Raw genomic sequence first — 12,312 nt, forward strand, 5'->3', positions numbered from 1 at the left:
TCAAAGTCATAGCAAAGGAGATGATTTGAAGCAATAGGAAAAGTCAAAAAGTGAACTACAAAAATGATAGTTGTTTTTCATTATTTATTCTCTATTTCCATGTATGCGTGTAAATGGATTAGGGTGTATTTTTTAAGTCTCATCTGGGCTTAGCAAATGCAGTTTTTCACTGCGTTTTTTAGCCATTAAACATTTATTGAGCTTGGAGCACTATTGGTGAGACTGCTGAGGCATGCACATTAGTTTACTGAGAATTTGTCAGGTTCTGCTCAAGTTTTAATTAACAACATTTTGCTCCATTGCTTTACAAATTCTAGGCATCCCAGGCATCCATATGAAAATGCACATTTCGGAGACAGAGATAAAAAGGTGATCCTGTTGTGAATGCCTAAGGCTCCTGGACTCCTTTGGGAATAGGATCATCTACTAAGCAGTACTTTAATTTGCTTTTTTTTTCCCTCCGAAGCTGTTGTAAAGGGTGGCGGCAGATTCGTAGGAGGTCTCAGCGGTGCATCTTCCTGGGTGGCACCACTGAGAGTATGGCTGGATAGCTTTGTATGGTACCTGGTACCCTGCCTTTCTTTGCTGAAATGTTTGCCTTTAGCAGAGATCAGTGCTTGACCTCAGTGACTCAGGAGCTCCTGTTGCAATATGTAAGGATACACTGCTGATTTCCAGCCCTCCTCTGGGACCCACCATGCACCTGAACTCAGTATCAGCAGAGCAGCCTGCATCTTTCTGGGCGTGGTCAGTGGGGGCAGGAGTTACTGGCAGACCACTGCGAGCGTGTGTGTGCGTGCAAGCCAGCCTTTGCATGGTGCTGCAGGGAGGTGTCATCCCTCCTTGTCATCCTCCCTGCTGCAGCGTGCAACTGTCACTCAGGCAAAGCCTCTGCCTGCTTGTTGAGAGGGGGGATGCAAGGAGGGGAGCAGGATGGGGCCAACAGCTCCTCGCATCCCCCCTCTCAAGGTGCAGACAGAGGCCCTGGAAGGACCCATCCTGCTCTGAAGCATTACTGGTTGCTCCCCCTCCAGGGGCCAGATCATCTCCTCTCCCCAGCTGAGGGAGGAGAGGCAGGACAGGACCTCACTGGGTCTGCACCTGACAGCAGAGAAGCGAGAGAGAATGACAAAATTGCCTTCCCCTCTCCCTACTGACCAACCAAAGCAGGTGAGATGCTCTTCTGAAACCAAAACCATGCTCTGCGCCAGCAGGATGCAGGGGTCTAATTGAGATGGTCTTCCTTCGGCAGCGGCTGCGAAAGAGGCTCTCTGGGCCAGCTGTGTGTTTGTGTGCGTCTTGCAGATAAATCACACATGGACCAGTGAACATGACTACAGCTTTTTAATCCAGTATTTATGTTGTGTCTTTAATTGATGCAGAGAGATAAATCAGCCAGCAGAGTGATTAATGCAGTGTTGCTGTGGGGGAACACTGTTCAGCTGCAACGCCGACTCAGTTTTTCACCTATAGCCAGCCACTTGTAAATGGTTACCAGAAGCTTTCCAAGGGCTTGTAACAGCTCATCCTTAAGTGCTTACCCTCTGATCCTGCCTGCTCGCAGGGTGTGGTCTGTCCACGTCTGGGGCCTCTCCTGGAGAGCGGTGCTCAGTGCAGCCCTGCTTTGAGCAGGAGTTTGGACTAGCAGAGCTCCAGAGACCAGAATTGTTCAGTGACTTTTCACAGCTCCAGTGCCTTCCGGTAACAAGGCTGGTTCTTCTGGCTTGAAATAGACAAAATTTTTGCCTTTCTCCGGTGGGGGAAGTGAGGTTCTCGCTTGATAGAGCAGCCCCTTCAGTGGGGAGGTGGCTGTAGCAGTGGAGAAAGTCAAAGGTGGCAGGGTTATCACTGGGCTTCTGGAGGCATTGCATGGCAATGTTCTTGAAAGCGGGGAAGGCTTTTCTTTGCTGACAGTGTACCGCTTACCGTGTCTGCATTCTCCATCCCTAAATCAATTTTGGCCTTATCACAGTTAGTCTGACAGCTCCTCCTCCTTTTCTGTCAAGCTGCTCCTGTCTGTCATCTTAGCACCTCAGCTGCTTCTGTATAACAGGTCTCTTTCCTTCCATGCTTGCAGAAATCGGAAAATTTGACTGTCCCATCTTGCCTTGAGAAAACCTGCTCTGAAGCAGTGCTGTGTTGAATGGATAACCCTGTGAACAGCTTTTTCATTCTGCTCATTGGTAGCCTATGTTTCCAGCCACAGTTATAGCTGGGAGGTGCGAGACAGAGTTTCAGACTGCCGTGATCCTCTACCGTTATGCTGCAGGGATGCAAGGTCCCCCCTCCCACACTCAGACCAGACACTTGTGACATTCCTAGTCTCCTTTCCAAAAGTCTCGGAGGCAGAGGCAACCCATGCTGTGGGGAAACTTTGAAATGCTGTTTTGCAATGAGTTGGGTACTTTCCAAATCAGGCCATACATTTTTCAGCCTTTTGGGAAGCTGCGTAGAAGGGGGAAAAAAAAAAAACCCAAACCCATTTTCAGTCAGTGCCCCCCAGGCACAGAGAGGTGGTATCCAGGTTATTGGAAACTGTCTGCTTTTGCAGAGGCAAAGGCAGCATACACGCCTTATCTCAAGCAATCTTCCAGGTTGCTGTGTGTTTAAACTTTCCCCAGTATTGCTCTCCCTAGGCTCTGGGACATCACATCTGCTCTGAGAGGGCAGTTACGAAGCCCATGTTTCTCCCCAGAGCACAACCAGAGCTCGGCAGTTTGTGTTCCCAGCGTCTGATATCTAGGCTGCCTAGAGGGGCAAGCCAAAGAAGCTGTCTCAGAAATTTCTTTGAAAGACCTGGTCTCCAGCTTGTGCTTTTTAGAGGATATTTTTAGTGCATATAGAAGCAGTATGCCTGGCCTTTTCTCTCTCCCAGAGCTCTCCCAGCAGCATAGGTGTAGTACAGTGAGCTACTTCATCGTGTGGCACCTGAACATTTGCTCCAGCAAGAAGAGGCTTTGTAAGCCTCCAGAGAAATCGTATCACTTAAGGTGAGCACCAGTGCACAGGACAACAATACTGTAGGAAGACAGTCAGAAAGGCAGTGCCACTCTCCGTGGCTGGTCACCTGCTGGGAACTGTAGGCTCAAGCATTGCCCTCAGTGCTGGGGGTAATTGGAAATGCTGGCTTCCTTTTCCACCTACACTGTGTTGCTTGACGAACTGTCCCTACACCTGCTGCTTTTCTCCCTTGTGACCTCATCCAGGGGTGCCACAGTCCTTTTTGTTAGGAGGCTGGTTTAAAGAAGAGCAAGGAGGACAGGTCCCAGGGAAATATGTCCGGATGCCCTCTGGGAGTTATCTGCTCTCCTTTTGGCAATATCCAGTTGAACAGTGAAAGAAGGCAGGCTCAGCCCTGCCTGAGAGAAGGTACCTTGCTCGTCCGTTTTGCTAGCTGCATTGAGGCTGTTTTTTAATTATTAGAGCACTTCCCTTAGCAAATGCAAGCAACAGCTTTCCCAAAGGCTGCTCCATTGACCTGACTTTGCTCCTATGGTCAGAGTGAGCGAATTTAGGCCAGCCCAAAGCATTCTCTGTTCTGTCCTTTGAAAAATGAACTACTCTGTAAAAATTACAAATGTTTAAACAATGAGGGACCTCCCTTGGCATCTGCTGTTAAATCTGTGCCAGGAATCAGCTGGGGTACAGGCCAGAGGTTTATTTGAACTGAGAAGAAGTACATCACATAGCAATGCAAGGATTGAAAGTGCTACAAATTACAAGGGCAGGATTTTTCTCTGACCTAAACCACTGTAATTAGTAGCTACTCTGTAGCAGTGGTCCTGTATGCAACTCACCTAAATAAGACTGGCACAACAAGATACTTTCTGTCTAAGCAGGCAAGGTTTCAGCTTTGCCTTGGGCCAAGTGAATATCTTGATGTAACCACAGAGCAGCTAGCCAAGCTGCTGTGAAGACTTGTTTGACACAAAATCCTCTGACTCCCCTGAGCCTCTTGCTAGGAGAAGGGAGATCGATGATATCCAGTCTGTGTCACTGCACAGGGCAAACTCTATTAGTGATATAAGTCTTAAATCACTTACATGCTTATGAAAACCTCATGCTCAGTGCTGTCAAATTCTGAAAGACCGTAGGATGAGAACAGGGGTGGGTTGTGTGGGTTTTTTTAATTTGTACATGTTCATGACAACTATGTCCTCTTACGCGAGGCTGGGATTATAACTTGTCTAAAAGAACAGAGTTTTTTGGCAGTTTGAAAACTTAAAACTCACTACTCTTTGCGTGAGGTACAATCTGAAGCTTACATTACTTGGTGAACGTGTTTAAGTGATGCCTATAGATGTGTGTATGTATTTCATAGGTATAGTACGGCTTCTGTGGCTCAGCACTCCAAAGCCTGCTGTTCTTTTCTGAGGCTTATTTTGGTCAAAGCACTTCAGCAGCTGCAAACTTTGTTAGGATGCTTGTTGTTCTAGTTGTTCTCAAATTAGGTTAAACAGTCATCAGAGCTTTCGCAGATTTAGGGTATCCCTTGAGCTGCCTTGATCTCCATGTGCGTGTCCACCAGGGGCTGCCTGTTGTTCTGCATATTGAAAGCAAAGGCATATATTTGAGAGTCTAAGCAAGGATTACGGGGTGGGATTTTCTGCTAGCTCAACATTGGGCTCTCTCCCTGTTGATGTCAGCCGATGCCTGCACTGGGAGCATCTGTGCTGACTTCTTCTGAAAATCACACTCTGGGGATCTAATACACAGCTTTACTTCTGAAAACGTTGACCTCACTCTGTGAAAATTCAGCAAGGGGACATCATGTCCAAAAGTGTCCAAGCAGGACAGGTGCCTGTGATGTCTCCTGCAGATACAGCCGTACAGCAGTAGTGAGGGTTTCTTTCTGCAACTGTACAGATTTCCAGAAGAATGTCTGGCTCATCAGCAGGGAAAAGAAGAGCAGCAGGGCTGAAATATCTCTCTCGGGCATCTGATATGCCTCCCAGAGGTTTTCCTTGGGGAGGTTTAAACAACGTTTTAACAAGTTGCTGGTCTAAGTAAAAAGACATTAGGAAACCCAGTGGGTTTTCCTATTGCACTCTAGTCAGGGCAACACTAGCATTATCTGCATTATCCCTGGAAAGGAGGAGCAAAGTCTGAGGGTGGGATTCTTACCTGGAGTCATAGAACTCTTTATCATGCAGTTACCTTGAAGCACTTGAGCAACTTCAGTGAAGCCATGCCTTTGTCCTTCACTGGACCACAGCCAGAGTGATCATGTCTTACGGGACTGAGATGTGAGTGGACTGCAGCTCAGGATGAAATGAAGGGGGACATCCCCGTCGCCTCGCTTTGGGTGAGCTGTAATCCTATAATCCTTTTTCAGGCGCTGAGCTTCTCCCTTGGGTTACCTGCCTCCCATAGTGATGAAGTGGGAAGATGACGGTGAGCACTGTTGCACTCAGAGTCGCAGTTAGGAAGTGTCATTTGCCCTCCAACTGAGCTGTTGCAGAGTTTTTTTCCCTTAGCCCAAGAAAGGGGACTGAATTTTCCGTTATCGTTGCATGGTACCTATATGGGAAGAGTAACTCTTAGAAGTGGTAGGGCAGAAGAACATTCTGCACATGCATGTACACACACCCTGTGCATCTCTTGTGTGCAGACCTAACCTTACAGGGCCTGGCAGCAGTCCTTGCAAGACCTTTCCTCTGGGTGGCCTCCTATCCCTTTTGCCAAGTGTAGGAACCTTCTTTCTGATAACCTTGAACTCGGTTTACGCTCATCACTGATTCGCTGAAGTGTTTTTCATGCAACACACTAGAGACACAGTCCCGGTCTCACTGCTTTGTGGTAACTTCTTGGTCTGCTTTGAAGCAGCATTGAGGTAATCACTAAATCTTTTCCAGCAGCATGAAACTTGCTGCTGTGACTCTTGGAGTGGTCATTGTCTCATGTTTGAGGCTGTCCTACCACTAGGGCACCCCGTTTTGTCCCTGGGAACATGCATGGCCAGAAAAGCATACTGCTTAGTGGTCAGTCAGAGCTGTGCAGACTTAAGTCAAGCCCTGGTTCATGGAAGGTGTTTTCACGTGCTGCTGATGTCCATAAGGACTCAAACATATACTTGCTTACACAGAGATGCTTTCCTGAAGCAGAGTTGTCACTCTTTTCTACAGGTACCACAGGATGCCCTCCCTTATTCTGCTTCATGTAACTGGTACTAGAATGATCATTTCCTGATAAATGAAGGCACTTAAATCAGTCCTCTTCACCTTTGAAGAAGGACTTTTGGGGATATTGTTATATCATTTAAAATAATATTTTGGAATTTAAGTTTACATTGCTTTATTTTTCACTTGAGGTGACTGTATATAAATATTTTCCTCTATTTTATCATTGCTGATAAAGTAAGCCTACGGTATACAGACAAATAATTTGCCTTTGATGTATTGAAACTGTGAGATATAAAGTAGACTTCTCTCTTGTGTCCATGTTCCTGACTATAACTCCATTCCTCTGTGTTTTTATAAGTTGGAATAAATGTTGCTTACGGGCAACAGAGAGCCTGCAAGCTTCCCAATAATTTTTATGTAACTGAAATCAAGCAACCCTAGTGAAGGATCTCACATATGTATAATGATATATGTATATGTACAAACTTTAGAAAGAAATAAACCAAATGTATTTCATCTTCTGCAGTTGAATGTTTTTTTTACTGGAGCCCTTATTGTTGCTTCCTACGAGTAAGAACATGAAGGTGGCTTTACCAGCTCATACAGCAGCCTCCGGCTGCCCTGCTCAGGGAAGATACAGACCAACTAGCTGGTGCAGCCCTTTCCCCAGTGCACCCTTCTGACTTCTGGCAGTCAGCAGTTTCAAGGTTTCCTGAGCCGGAGGGTGCATGTACTGTCTGCCTTACAGAAACACTGTCTGGACCTGAATACCTTTGCCAGGGCAGAGGCCAGTGCAGCCCCACACAAATACGTAGCAAACACTCCTTAACAAAGGAAGCATGAGGAGGTGTGTGATTGGGGTAATGAATGGAGCCAGTGCTACTGCATGCACACTAGTCTTGTGTGAGGGCAGCTGGAGCATGTCTGCCTTCCTTTTGCACCTCTGCAAGAGGTGACTTCCCCTCTGGGCTGTTACAGGGTGTGTAGCCTGCAGACTTACCACCACTTAGCTGTGAAGTGATGCCAAGAAGAGAATTAACAGATTAAAAATGGCTTTGCCAGCACATGGGTTGGAAGAAGGAAGCTGCAGCAAAGAGCTGTTCAGAAATGATTGGGAGTTGACCTCAAAATTTTTATGAGGTAGTTTGAGAGCGCTATCAAGGTTGGGAATTGCTGTTGGCCTGGTGGATGAGAAGCAAGGGCCCGTGAGAGGCAGAAAAGTCAGACACTAAAGAAAAAAGGGAAGTGGAGAAAGACAGAGGTGGGAGTGGGCAAGAAACAATGGCTATCCAAAATGCGAGGAAACACACAGAAAGCAAACAGCCTTGTGATTGCAGTTCTTAGATTGGACATGGCTCAACGTGGGAAGATAGGATACCATGTGGAGAGTAAAAGGGCAAATGACGAGGACGTGCGCAATACCAGGTGGGGCATGGAGTAGCATTACAACAGGGCTGGGAGCTTGTATTTGGAGACAATAGTAGGGAAGACATGTTTTTTCTTACCAAGATCTTTGTGAATATTTGACCATCTTGAGATAATTGTTTCTTTCTTTTTTTTCCTCCTAGAGACTCAGCATGTTGCCTTTAGATGAATGACAAGACCTCTAGCACTTGAGATATGCGCTTTTTTTGGCATTCGATGCCATGGGATGTCAGATTTTTTCATTGCTGTTCCATCCTGGTTACGTCAAAGCACTCGGGGGTTTTTGGTTCCAATGCATGCTCCTGGATTAGTACGTATTTTATGAAAAGACTAAACAAAGTGGTGGTGAGAACAGGTGGGAGTATTTTACAAAGATGCATTAAATGCCTCCTCTAAGCCCAAATGAATGTTTTAACCGTGTCTGAATGTTAATGACAGTGCTGCTCACCACATCTTTTCCTATTTTGTCTTCCTAGCTGACAAAGTCAACGCTGAGCATTTTCTGGTGATCCCTTTCTGCCTAGAATCATTAGTCTCATCACGTTGCTCACAATGCGTTAAACTAAAACAGAATGACAGAACAGGTACAAAGTGAAAGACAGATGCATTTGTATTCTCTTCATTGTCCATTCTCAGTTCAAGTTTTCAAGTACAGAATATTATTACCAAGGGAGCCTGAAAGGTCTAGCTTGTGTATGCAGGTGAAACCTGCACAGTCCACAGAAGCTACACATCTCTTTGGCTGCTAATGTAGCAGAGAGAGTGACTCAGCCCAAAAGTAAAGCACAACTTCATCTGAAATTGTCGTGGGTATCTCTAGATTAGAAATGGGAAGAAAGTTCTTACCCAGCAGAGCACTGATGTACTGCAGTGGCCTCCTAAACAACAAGGAAAGGGCAAAAATACCCTGTAGCTTTTAAGGTGTAGCTTGAAGGGGAATGATATGATGATGACCCAGGTTTTCATCTGTCAGGCCATCACATGTTCCAGCTCTTTCTTTGCTGCTAAATCCATGTTTCCCAAAATAAATTATGCAAGCTGCTATACTAGCCATTTCTCCCAGAAGAAGGGCCATCCTAGAAAACATGAACTACCGCACAACAGCTAGCTGCCACACCAGGGTTGCTGTCTTGGTTATGTTCATTTTAGGGCATCTCTTCTGGTCCCATTCCACAGCTAGTTTTTGGGTGGATCAGGTACATAGATGATGCGGGTCTTTTTGTTTTGCTGGTCTGCTCTTGACAACAAGATACAAAGACAGGGAGCTTAACTGGGATGAGATGGAGGAATCAAGGCTAAGTAGACCAATACCTCTCGGAGAATGTGTAAAGTAATGTGTTGCTATTATGAACTGGGAATTCATGGCTGTACCCAGCCAGGGTGTATCCGTAATACTGTATAAGGCTGAGATTGCCCCAGTAATGACTTTGGAAACACCAGACTTTGGTACAATTGGGCCAGCGAGGAAAAAATATTAAGGGACGTGTCATGTCTTAGGGAGGAGCTTGCACAGAGAATGGGAGGTACAAGGGTGGTAAAAAGGTTGTTCCAGAAATAGAAACAATGATGAATAAGGTAGAAAATCAGGCAAAGAAATAAGGACAGTGGAATCTTCTGAAAGGAGGAGTGCAGGTGCCTACAGGCAACAGTGATGCTGACTTGCAAACCCGAGCTGGCGGGACTCCCTGTTGGGCTTTCCATCAGGTCTGTGTCTGAAAAACTTGGTGTGAGAGGGTGGGCTACAGAGAGACAGATTTTCACCCCGGTGATAGGTCATGTAGGGAGGGAAAGGTGGTGAATTTGTAAGTGAGTAGTAGTTGTGTGTTACTCATAAGATTTAGGAGTGTTAGATTAACAGCTTTATAATTGTGTGTAATAGGGTGGAAAATAGTATAATTGCAGATTAGAAATAGTGGTGTGTTTATTTGATAATAAGTATATTGATTACTTAACAGATTGACCAGTTTCTTAGTAATGTGTTGCTTAGTCAGTGAACACTGTATTTCCTAAATCAGTTACAACTTGATCTTGCAATCTAAATGGATGGAGTTGCATCCTGAAATAACAGTTACATTGGGAGAAAGGCTTCAGGACAGTTCCTACTTAGTCTTAACTTGCTTAAGCCACAACAAGTTTAATGACTTAGACAACTGCAAGGATGTTTGTAGGAATATTTGAAAATACTTGAATTATGCAGGAGCTCTGCCAGTGACCACAGCCACAAGCTAAAAAGGACGAGTCTTGAGAATGCAAAAGTAACAGTAAAAAGGACATATTGGGAAAGCAAAGTCTGTGAATTAAAATCTCAGGGATAGAATTTTATTGTGCACAAGCATCGTGTTTTCTCAAAGAACAAACACTACTTGCCTGCACGTGTGAAGGCACTGGTAGGCCTTTATCTGTGCAGTCTTGAAATGTAGGTGAAACGCACTGTACAGATGGCTAGAAGACTGCAGAAGAAAGCAGAATATAGCACCAGGGACTGAAAACTCTGTGGAAAGGAAGACGGCAAGGAGAGAGCAACCAGGAACTGTCTGAAAGCCTGAGGCAAGAAGAAAACTGAACAAGACTGTAAAGAAAAAGCATGGGAGGCAACTGAACAGTACACAGATCCATTTATCACTGGGAAAAGGCAATCCATTAGTAAGAAAAGAGCAGCCACCTGTGAAGGTTGCCTAATGCCTCCCTTCGTCCAAGTGCTCTTTTGGTGAAAAGTTCTCATTCCCCTGTTGTTTGCAGAGGCACTTTGAACACTGTCAGGGCTGCCATGGGATCAGGAGAGCATGCTGTGTGGTGGCCTTCAGGGAAAACTGCTCAGAGTTAGCCAAGATAAATATTCCTTCCTGTGCTTTGTAGCTTGGAAGAGAGCAGCACCCTGGGTCTATGCTCTGTCTGCTGGATACGGAGTGGCTTTGCTGGAAAGGGCAGGAAAAAAACCCCCAAACCAAGCTGAAGCTTGTTTTCCCCTCACCACTGTACAGCAATAGGTGAAAATATGTGGGTTTGGGTGGGTGGGTGGTGGTTTGTTTTCTCCCCCCCCAAGAAAATGTCTTTGTTCATCCAGAAATCATCTTTCCTATCTGCCTCACCTTTTGATGCTGAGCTCAGAAGTGTGCAGCAAAGATGCTTTGTTACCTCTTTGAGCAGATGAATATTTTTAGTCACCTTGAGCAACCTTCTCCTCTCTGGCCAGGTGTCCAGTGTAAAAACACACACTTTCTCTTTTTAGGGTAATTCCAACCAGGACTTGTTAACCAAGTCGTGTGTTTCTGGACACTTGTTGTGGGTACAACCTTCAGCACAGATACATACCCTGTCATTTGACAAGTGGTTTTGATCAAAGTGATGACGGGGATGGTGCTGTGAGGGTGGGTGTGGAGAATGCTCCTGTCAAGCCAGAAGAGCATGTGTGATACCCAACTCTTGGTGCACACTGCTTCCTGCCATGCCATGCCATGCCATGCCATGCCATGCCATGCCATGCCATCCCATCCCATCCCATCCCATCCCATCTATGGCTAAACTGTGCAGGGCACCCCATAAATACAAGTACTAAGACTGGGGTGGATGGAGCCAGCATAATTACCAGAGTAATAAAGACACCAATAACTGCACCCTTTGCTTCTCCCAAAGAGATGCTCACTGGCAGGAACTTGCAGTGGGCTGTGCCTGGGGTGGGAATACTCTCCATGTCTGTGCTAAAACATCCTGCTGGGTCAGTTTTGTGGGGGTTTTGCAGCCAACCAATGATAGCAAGCATGGTGTAAAACCCGAGTCCCTATTACCACAGCCATACCCATGCTGCGTTTCTCAGGCAACTGAGGTGTGGGTGGCAGTTAGAGGTTGTAATTGTTTTTGGGGAAAAAAAAAGCCCATACACACACACACACACATACACAAAAAAAAAAAAAAAAAGAGAGCTCTTTCTCTTTAGCTGCAATTTCTGACTGCACTTTAGACGAATTGTCTGAATCCGCATTCCCATTGGCAGGGAGCCAGGCTCCCTGGCATGCTGATTAAACCGTGTGTGGGCAAAATGTAGGCAGATGATGGGGACCCGGTGCACTGAAACCTTGGAGAGCTTTGTTTTCCTTTGCTGGTGCTTTGTTTTTCTCTCCAAACTCCTTGCAGGCTCGTTTGCTGACCATCCCTCACTGGATCTGTTTTGGGAACCTCCAACTTTGGGAGCTGAGAAGAACCATGAAGCCACAGAGGCAGCTGCTTATGGTACATAAACCCTAGCTGCTCGTTCACCTCTAGGTGAGCAGGTAATCCTCTGAGTGCAGTGAAGGTACTGGAGAGGCTGAAAATGTTAGGCTACAGCAATATAAAGGGAATTTTTGCAGGTGGATGGGAAAACCTGTTCTGCGAAGGGCCCAGCCACCCAGCAAGGCATGTGCTCCTGGTCCAGCTTCAGCCTCCTCAGGAGCTCCATCTGCGACAGCTCCTCTGAGGAGCAAGGCTTTGCTTCAGTGAGCTATGCTGCCCTTCTCCAGCCTGGGGCACTGGGCTCCCTCCAGCTGACACCACAGGCAACCGCCCAGAAAGCACTGGAGCTGGGGAGTTTGAGACTTCAGCTTCCTAGTCAATCTGCTGCTTAAATGTCGCAGCTGTAGCATTTCCACTGCCTTGCGTGTGAAGACTTGGGGACTGTTGCGTTGTTCCCAGGATATGTATCTGCCTGTCATGGTGGGCCCCCTTGGTTTATACTGACTTGCTTGTTCGCTAACTTTTCATTTGGTCTCTCACCATTTCTCTTAGGGCT

This window comes from Gavia stellata, chromosome Z (genome assembly GCF_030936135.1).
Source record: "Gavia stellata isolate bGavSte3 chromosome Z, bGavSte3.hap2, whole genome shotgun sequence".
Lineage (NCBI taxonomy): Eukaryota > Metazoa > Chordata > Aves > Gaviiformes > Gaviidae > Gavia > Gavia stellata.